Raw genomic sequence first — 10,323 nt, 5'->3', positions numbered from 1 at the left:
ACATACAATGTTGTATTAGTTTCAGGTGTACAATATAGTGACTCAACATTTCCATACAACACCCAGTGCTCATCATAAGTGTCCTCCTTAATCCCCATCACCTATTTCATCCCCCCCACCCCCTGCCAACTCCCCTCTGGTAACCATCAGTGTGTTCTCTATAGTTAAGAGCCTGGTTCTTGGTTTGCCTTTCTCTTTTTCCTTTTGTTCATTTTGTTTCTTAAATTCCTCATATGAGTGAAATCATATGGTATTTGTCTTTCTGTGACTTAGTTCACTTAGCATAATACTCTCTAGCTCTATCTATGTCATTGCAAATGGCAAGATATATAACATTTTTTAAAAAATATGGAACACTTCAGAAATGTGTGTCTTTTTTACATATGCTAATCTTCTCTGAGTCATTCCAATTTTAGTATATGTGCTGCTGAAGTGAGCATTATAATATTCTTGAAATGACAAAATTATAGAGATGGAGAACAGATTAGTGGTTGTTAGTGGTAAAGATGGCAGCATGGGTGTGGCTGTAAAGAAGCCATAGGAGAGAACCTTGGGGTGATGGAAGTGGTGCGTGTCTTGGTGTAAATGTCAACATCCTGGTTTTGATATTGTGCTATTGTTTTACGAGATGCTGTCATTGGGGGGAAATGGGTGAAAGGTACATGGCAGCTCCCTGTATTATTTCTTATAACTTATATGTGAATCCATAATAACTTTCCCCCCAAATTTAACTTAATTATAAAAATAACTCTTATTCTTACCCACTAGCTAATCTGATTCCTCAGGGTACCCTTTAAGGAAGTTTGAGCAAATTTTGTCTCTATTTGCCATATAAAAAAGAGAAGGCACACATACAGGCAAATTGTGTTGAGGACTCAGGCCTGAGTGTTGAGCCTGGCCACGCTGGAAACATGACCTGGAGATAGAAGACTAACTTTTAGCGCTCTGCTCTGAGCCTACCTGCACGTACCACGATTCCTCTGACATACTCTCTCATCACCTGGGGAGAAAACAGAAGGACAAACCCTTGTACTGCCACCTCGTGGTTTGTCTGCTGAAAATAAGAATGAACAGGCTGGAATAGACCACGGACTCTGAGTGGGACTGAAATGGCTGACCTTAAGGATGGAAGATCCCCAAGAGGCTGGTAACTTACTGGAGTCAAGCAGTTAGCAAGCTGTTCATTAATTAATAACGGGACAAAACCCAGAACTAATATATGCTGTTGGGCCAGAGGGGACAAAACCCAGAACTAATTTATGCTGTTGGGCCAGAGGTGCCAGGAAGGCTAAAACAGAGAAACAAAAATTTCAAAATTCTTCATTAATCTAGAGAGCGCATTTCAAAATAGCCTCCTGCTTTCATCTCTCAGGGAGAGCCTCACTCTATCTGTTACCACCAGGGGGCAGTAAGGAATCCAAAATAGTCCTTTCACTGCAGAGGGACCTTGATCAAATCAGGTTATCCACAGAACCTGGGGGTGTCTCCTGGAAATCGAAGGCTGTGTATCCCTGAGCCAAATTCCACCCCAGGAGCACTCTTAACCACCTGCCACCACACACGCACACTGCCCAGTGTTACTCTATATGGCTTCTGATCTCCTACCATTTTGGATTCATTTCTTTGACCATGAACCCGCATACTAAAGAGAGGACTATAACTGTACCAGATATATATCCTAGTTAGTTCTGCCACTAGTAGCTAAGTAAAGAGTAACCGGTATTGATTTCTGAGTCTTATTTTTTTCTTTCATAAAATGGGAGTAATGACAATAATATTTATTGAACCTTTACCTTACACGAGTCTCATGACAGCCAGATGAGGTAGGCACTATATCCTCATTTTACAGAAGATGAAAATGGGGCACAGAGAAATCAAGTAACTTGGTCATGGTCACATCAGCTAGGAAGTGGTGAGTCAGGATTTAAACCCAGGCAGTTTGGCTCCAAGCCTTTGTGTGCCCATTCCTCTGAAGATTAAGAAAGGCAACAAAAAGAAAGTTAGTGCCCACAGTTAGCCCTATATTAGTCATCTGACTTGGACTTTGCCGCCTTAAGATTCTTTAAAGCATGCTCTGCAAGCTAATACTGAGCACGTGCATGTGTGGCCATAGGTGAGCAGATGGATCAGCTGCAAGCTGGGAGGTGCCCGTGGGCAGCCCAATAGAGGCGGCCCCCGCTCTTCAAAGTTGGGCTACCATGGAGGCCTGACCCCATCCCATCAAACTGTACCACAGCCCTGTGAGGTGCTGGTGCTCCTGTTTTACACATATGGCATTGATATCCCAGCCCATTCTTTCTCCTCTACTCTTTTGTATCTCCTTGTAACCCATAATCCCCAAACAACAGGGAAATTCTTCCCTCTCATAAGAAGCTGGCAGAAAGACAGTCTCCTTTCTGAGTGACTCCATTAGAAACCCCATTAAGAACCTTGCAGACATCAGACAAAAGAACTTGCCAGCAGTAAGATTTGCAATTGTACCCAGTGGTCATGGGGAAGGGACACACAATTGGTATAATTCAGCTCAAAGCAGCTCAAAGAAGAAAGCTGGGAAATAGGAGGAGCCAAGCTCTGGAGTAATGTCTGCTGACAAGAGGCCTGGATGGGGGAACCAGAAGGGGTTTTGCTTTAGGACTGAACAGCCTGTGAGTACAAGATGCCAACAGAGCCAGGTTTCCCAAGACAATCTCGATTTCAAAATTTCATCTGCTGTCAATCACACATTTCTAGTTTTAGTATAAAAACCATGGTTTCTTCTAGGGCAGGTTCTAGACTAAAGAAGTCTTTGAAAGCAAGGCTTACATACTGGGGTGTGCTTGGTGCAAGGCTGGCATGGCGTACCCTCCCCAGCTTCTCCCAGAAGCTTGAGCTCTGTGTTTTGATAACCAGCAGGGGAAGACCCATTAACCCTTAACAACAAGGTGAACAACTTGAAACAGGCTTGAAGTCATTTTTAGAAAGCTAAGCCTATTCCCTGCAGAGAAAGGAATAGCAGTTCCCTTCCTACTAGGTGCACTGCCTATTCTTATGTCAACTACAGAGCAGCCTTGCAAGGCACCATTACTCCATTTTACAGATACGCACTTTGCGCTCTGCCAGGTTAAGTACTCACCTAAGGTGACACAGCTGACAGGTAATGCACCAAGATCTGAAAACACATTTCACCATTTTCTATGCCCAACCTGTTTTGTGGATTTTCAGAAGGAAGAATTAACATCAAAGCCAGGGAAACAGTGCTCCAGTGGTGACAGAACCATAAGGGAATGAGTCAAGTTGATTTTTAATTAACAAGAAGTCGGAGGGTCTTCCCAGGATCTGGGGGAGTGGACCTAAGTTTCCCAGATTGCTGGCACGAAGCATCTCCTGAAGCAGGATCCACAGGATTTGGAAGGCAAATGATGGGATTGACAATCAAATAATTTTGGAAAATGCCATAAGGTTAAACTGATGTTTCTTCTACAGACTAGCAGACATTTCAAAGGTCCAAGTGCAGGAAGCTGAGATATAGAAAAGTTCCTTGTAGGCCAGTATAGGGCTGGGAAAGGTGACTTGTGCCCCAGCTCTCCCACCATCTGGCTGGGCACCTTGGGTCCCTTTAGGAACTGTGGTCTTTCATTAATAAAGTCAAGTGACTGTCATGTGGTAATGTCTTTAGAGTTTCTCTCCCTCTGATATTGCATGGCTGCAGACATACTTCTGGGGAGCTCCCCACCCTTACTCTAATGCCTACTACAGTGCTACCTAAGACCAGGTACTTCCTCCTCGGAGCCTCTGTTCCTCATCTACAAAATAAGGCTGACAGCACTTGTCCTAGGAGAGCTGACGATTAAATGACAACCTGTGTTTAGACATCTGACATGTAAGTAGCAACCAAATAGTTTCCTCTCCCTCAGTTTCCATCTTGGAACTAAGACTGCCATGACTTTGGGCACTTGTTTAATTCACTCACCTCAATGCACACATTTCTGAGAGGATTACATGGGAATGAACACAAGAAAATAAGAACCATTCAAACATGAAGCATTGCTCTGTTCTAGAGGAAGGAGCAAGGCCAGAGAGCCCCTTCTCTATCTCCTCTCCAGGACAGTGTCCTGGAAGCTCAAAGCCCAGGGATGCACTCCCTCCAGCTAAGCCAGTCTCTGGGCCCTGGCCCTATACATTTCGCGCTCTCTTCTGCTTTTCCATCTTAACATGCCCATCCCTCCATCTGAAATGTACCCCTTCCTGACTACCCAGTTCTACCAAAAGTCCTATCCTATTCTCAGGGGCCATGTTAAGTCTCACCTCTCCTGTTAGGCCTTGGCTTTACACATTTTGCCAACATTCACCTGCTCCGTCCTCTTATATCCTCCTTTGCCAGGGCTGGGGAGGAAGCTGCATGAGGGAAAAGCAGCAACACATATAGAAGACACAGTCTCAAAGGCCACTGATTTCTCCCGCAGAAGTATTTCTATACAAGGCCCTTGTATGGGAATGACTGAAGAGTTTGACTATTGTTCTCAGAGGCAGGAGACTTTTGCATTGCACCAAAACCTTGAGCCTTTTCAGTGAATGTGCCCGGAAAGGCAAATAATAGAGCTTTTCAGTTGTTGCCAGGGCAAGCCTGAGAGCAAAATGGGTCCCATTAGCCATGACTAGTTCCAGTGAGGGGGCCTCACTCAGCTCCTTCTATGTCAGCATGCACCTAATGTCCACAAAACAATCCAGTTCCCAGCAAGAGCCCCTGGCCCCCAAGGTCAACAAGCAAATACACAGAACCATTTCTACCCTTTTCTTACAGGGTTTCACTTGATAAGAAGTGGCCATTTCTCAGGGGAGAAAGGGCTCTGTTTGAGTGCAAATGCATCAACTCTCTGCTCCAACACAGGATGTACTCTGCTGGTGCTCCCCTTGCCTCTCTGGCTTCCTCTCACACCCTTATTTCTCCCTAACTGTGGAAGCCATGGTCCCCCCAGGCAGCTTCTATGCTCTTTCTAAGTCTAGACACAGCCCCTGGGTCATCTGGTCTACTGTGGCTTCAAGCGCTGCCTGTGTGCTGAGCACACAAAATAGCTGTCACCACCTTCCTCTCTAGACCTGCAGACCTAACTGCCTACCAGGGCTCACTGCTTATCTCATAGACACCTCAAAGTCAGGTTCCAAACAAGCACAGTAACCTCTCTCTGCCTCTTCTGTATTCCTTACTCATCAATCATACCATCATTGAGCAAACTGATGAGCACAGAAACCCTGAGCCCTTCGAGACCTCCTCTCTCATTCATCCCACATCCTAACTGGCTCCAAGTCTGGTTATACATCCGAGAGCTCCACATAAATCCTCTTCTTTGTCCCATTGCCACTGATCCAGGTGTACCCTCTCATTACTAGCAGCTTCCAAAGTACTCTGTAGGCCTCCAGCCTTACTCTTCCCACTCTGTTGCCAGACAGATCTTTCTAAACCATGAATTAGACAGTTTATCACATCTGTAAAATATTATTCAGTGTAGGCTGAATAATAACTCCCATGGTGTTCATATCCTAATATCCAGGACCTGTGAATGTCACCTTTTATGGCAAAAGGACTTTGCAGATATGATTATGTTCAGGATGTTGTGATGGGGAGCTCACCCTGGATCATCCAGGTGGGCCCAATGTAATCACCACAGGCCTTCTCAGGGGGATGAAGGAGGATCAGAGGAGGAGACTGTGTAATGCTGAAGGCAGAGATGAAGTAATGCTTTTAAAGATGGAGCAGGTCATAGGCCTAGGAATTCAGGCTGTCACTAGGAGCTGAAAAAGGCCTAGGAATTCAGGCTGTCACTAGGAGCTGAAAAAGGCAAGGAAACGGATTCTGGAATAAAAGTATCAGATCTCAGAATAATGAGGCTCTACGAAGAGAGATTTTAGGAGTTATCAAGCCTATTTTATTGAGTACCATGTAAATGGCCACCTCCTACTTTATTTATAAGGCTGGTCCTAGGTGGAATGAGGCCATCCTGCTGTTAGTAGGTCCAAACCTCATTCAGACCCTATAGCAGACCTGGTATTTTTATTCAGTTCTAAAAAGGTTCCCCTGTTCAGATCCTGAACCTAACTTGGCAGGGATTTTAATCCACAAAGGAATGTGGCTGCCCAAAGAGCTAATGCCATCTTAGGATGCATCAACTGACAAACACTGTACAGAAGAAGAATGAGGTCAAGTCCCACACTCCCCTGGGCCAGTCAGACCACAGTAGCCTGATCTCAGTTCTGAGGCCCATGCTTCAGTAAAATCCTGACAGATTTGATCACAGAACAGTGATCAAGATGCGAAATGAGCTCAAAATCATGTTGAATGAAGAATGATTAAACAACGGAATTTGTTTAACCCCAGGGGAAAAAAGATGCCTTAAAAGGCAGAAAAAGATTAAAGATCTTCACCTTTATTAACTAACACATGGGAGAGAAATTAGACATGTTCTGTGTGGATTAGAGGAAAGAAAGGACATCCACTAATGACAGTCCTGCAGGGGCACATGAAGATGAGATCTGGGACTGGGACTGTGGGCAGGTCACGTAATACCCAGGGGCCAGATTTTTTTTCATCTGGAAAATAATGATGAGAAGGAAGAGAAGGATAATAACAGCACCTTTCTCATGTGGGAAGAATTACTTGAGACAGTATTTCTGAGACTCAGCACAGTTCTGGCAATAATTACTGCATTACAAATGGTAAGACAGTATTATCGACAGGAGAAAGATTCTATTTAATACAAGGAATGACTTTCCAGCAATTAGGCTGCCCAGTAGCTTGTAGGTGGCCTCAGAAGGCACCCGAGAGGGTTGCACAGGGATGGAGCCCTTGAAAACAATTCTCTAAACCCCCACCATCTACTCAAAGCCCACCTATCTGGAAAGGCCCAGTGCAAATGTTTCCCTTTTGAGATGCCTGTTATCACTATGCTAACCCTCCCCAAATCCTTCAAAATCTTAAATTGTGGTTGTAAATTTCCTAATCAAATCCTTGCTTAAATAACAAGCTCCTCCTATGAGGACAAGAAACACAACTCTGTATTTTGCAGCATTGTAGGAGTTCTGCATGTGACAGAGATATTTGAGAAATGCTGGCCAGTTGACTGGTTTCACTCCCAGAACACGAAGCCACTTCATGCCTCTGCCATCAAAGGGAAGTTGTTAAATCCAGCTGCTGTCACTTATACCTCCTCACCTTTTTAAAGACTTATTGAGGTATAATTTACATACCATACAAATTACTCATTTAAAGTAGACAATTGGATTTTTTTAAATAAACTCACAGAGTTGTACAACCATCACCACAATCTACTTGGAGAATGTTTCCCCTCCCCTCAAAGGAAATCCTACTAGAATTCCCTCCTTATTACACATCCCAACAAACACATCTCAACCTCACCCTACTTTCTATCTCTATAGACTTGCCTATTCTGAATATTTCCTATAGGTGGGATTGTATGTCATCTTTGTGACTGGCTCCTGTCACTAGCCATAATTATTTTGAGATTCATCTACGTTGTATTTGTCAATAATTTATTCCTTTGTTGCTGAGCAGTATTCCATTGAATGGATATGCCACAATTTGTTTTTCCTCTCAACTGCTGATGGACATTTGAGTTATTCATAGTTTGGGACTATTATAAATGAAGTTGCTCTGAGTATTCATGTACAAGTCTTTGTGTGGATGTATGCTTTCATTTCTCTTGGATAAATGCATAGAGGCGAATTGCTGGGCCAGGTGGTAACTCTGTTTAACATTTTGAAAAACTGCCAAACAGTTTTCCAAAGTGGTTGCACCATTTTACAGTCTAGCCAGGAATGTATGAGGCTTCTAACTTCTCCAGATCCTCGCCAACACTTTCTATATTTTTTATTACAGCCATGCTAGTGCGTGTGAAGTGCTATCTCTGTGATTTTGATTTGCATTTTCCTAATGACTAGTGATACTGAGCAAATTTGGATGTGTTTATTGGCCACTTGTACAGTCTATCTGGAGAAATATCAATTCAAAATCCTTTGCCTACTTTTACATTTGGGTTGCATTATTATTGAGTTGTAAGGCTTGTTTATGTAAATCCTGGATATATTTGTCTTATCAGATATATGATTGACAAATATTTTCTCCCATTCTGTGTACTTTTAACTTTCTTAATGGTATTTTTTTTTTGTTTGCAGCATAAAAGTTTTTTCAGACCAAATTTTTATGTTTCTTTGTCATTTCTCAAATGTCTTTCAGTCACTGATTTCCAACTTAATTCCATTTTAGTTGAAGAACATACTTTGTATGATTTCAATCCTTTTACATTTTTGATGCTTGTTTTATGGTTTAACATATGGTCTATTCTGGAGAATGTTCCATTCACACTTGAGAAGAATGTGTATTCTACTTTTGGTTGGGGTAACGTTCTATAGACGTCTATTAGTTCTAAATAGTTCACAGTGTTGTTCAAGTCCTCTGTACCCTTGTTGGTCTTTTGCCTAGTTGTTTTATCAATTAATTAAACTGATATTGAAGTCTCCAACTATTATTATTAAACTGTTTATTGCTCCCATCAATTCTGCCTATTTCTGCTTCCTATACTTTGGGACTCTGTTAGTAAGTACATATGTATTTTTGATTATTATATCATCTGGATGGATCAACACTTTTATCATTATAAAATGTCCCTTTTGCTGAGGTCTGTGCAGACTTTCGCAGACCAATCAAAGCAAGAAGCTCTTAAGAATGACCTGGTGGAGGCCTTGAAGAGAAAGCAGCAGTGTTAGAGCTCGGCTCCATGCTCCCTGGACACGCCACAAGCTCGTTAGATTCCTTTCTTAGAGAACTTGTCTTCTGCTCGCTTCCCTCGCCCCTCGCCTCCCCACCAGGTTACATAACGCCGGCTTCACTGACCACACGGCGCCATCTCTCCCTGAGAATAAAGCCCAGTAAACACCCTCCGTCTCTGAGGCCTCCTTCCCACCACGTTTTGCTATCAGAACTCTCCATATTTCCACAGAGACCATGTGTTTTTGTTTGTTCCACACCCCCATTTGCTCCCCCCATTTATAGGCATAAAATACACTGTCCGCCTCCCCTTGCCTTCCACCTTTTTGTTACATTGGTGTAAAAAAACGTAAAACAAAAAAATTTTATGAACTAACAACAACAACAAAAGAGTCCCTCTTTATCTGTAGTAAAATTTTTTGTTTTAAAGCCTGTTTTGGGCTGATACACGTATAGTCACTCGTGTTCATGTTGTTTTCACAGTATATTCTTCCACTCTAAGTTTCAACATATTTGTGTATTTGAATCTAAAGAGTCTCCTATAAAGAGCATATACAGATTGTCCTTGACTTACAGTGGGGTTACATCCCAATAAACCCATCATAAGTTAAAAATATCATAAGTCAAAATGCATTTAATATGCCTAATCTACCAAACATAGCCTCGCCCACCTTACACATGTTCAGACACTTACATTAGCGTATAGTTGGGCAAAATCATCCAACAAAAAGCCTATTTTATCATAAAGTGTTGAATATCTCATGTAATTTATTGAATGTTCTACTGACAGTGAAAAACAGAACGGTTGTAAACGTATCAGTTGCTCGCCCTCATGGTCCCACAGCTAACTGGGAGCTGTCTTCACTGCTCCTGCCCAGCATCAAGAGACAGTATCTTAACACATATTGCTCACCTGGGAAAAGATCAAAATTCAAAATTCAAAGTACAGTTTCTCCTGAATGTGTATTGCTTTTGCACCGTGGTAAAGTGAAAATTAGTAAGTGGAAACATCACAAGTCAGGAACCACCCAGTTGGATGTAGTTTTTTTGATTTTTTTTTTTTATCCTTTCTAACAACCTCTGCTTTAGATGAGATCTTCCACTTAGCCTCTTGTTTTCTTTATGTGTCATGTCTTTTTTGTGTTCCTCCTTCATTATCTTCTTTGCCTTCAGAATATCTTCTAGTGTGATATTTTAATTCCTTTAATGTGTTTTTTTTCCCCACACTTTTTTAGTTGTTTTCTTAGTGCTTACAATATTCATCTTATCTTACCAGGATCTGCTTCAGATTTATATGAACTTAATTCCAATGAGATATAAAAACTTTACTTCTATATAGCTCCACTTTCTTCTCCTCTTTTGGTGCTATTAGTTTTGTACACACTGTGTCTATAGATGTTACAAACCCATCAACACGTTGCTATAATTATTACTCTATACCATTTTATATATATATATGTATACATATATATATAGAGAGAGAGAGAGAGAGAGATTTTATTTACTTATTTTAGAGAGAGAGAAAGCGTGAGCCAGGATGGGCAGAGGGGGAGGGAGAAGGAATC

The 10,323-nt window shown here is 42.1% G+C and overlaps 1 pseudogene; it reads right to left on the bottom strand.

The window, feature by feature from the left end:
* Positions 1-342: 342 nt before the first annotated feature.
* LOC123840057 (U6 spliceosomal RNA) lies at positions 343-440 on the bottom strand (annotated as a pseudogene).
* Between the last annotated feature and the right edge of the window lie 9,883 nt (positions 441-10,323).

Source organism: Mirounga angustirostris, unplaced genomic scaffold, assembly GCF_029215605.1.
Source record: "Mirounga angustirostris isolate CCGP_5_RB_7025 unplaced genomic scaffold, mMirAng1.0.hap1 SCAF_3, whole genome shotgun sequence".
Classification (NCBI taxonomy): domain Eukaryota; kingdom Metazoa; phylum Chordata; class Mammalia; order Carnivora; family Phocidae; genus Mirounga; species Mirounga angustirostris.
This window is presented reverse-complemented; position numbering and strand designations above follow the sequence as displayed.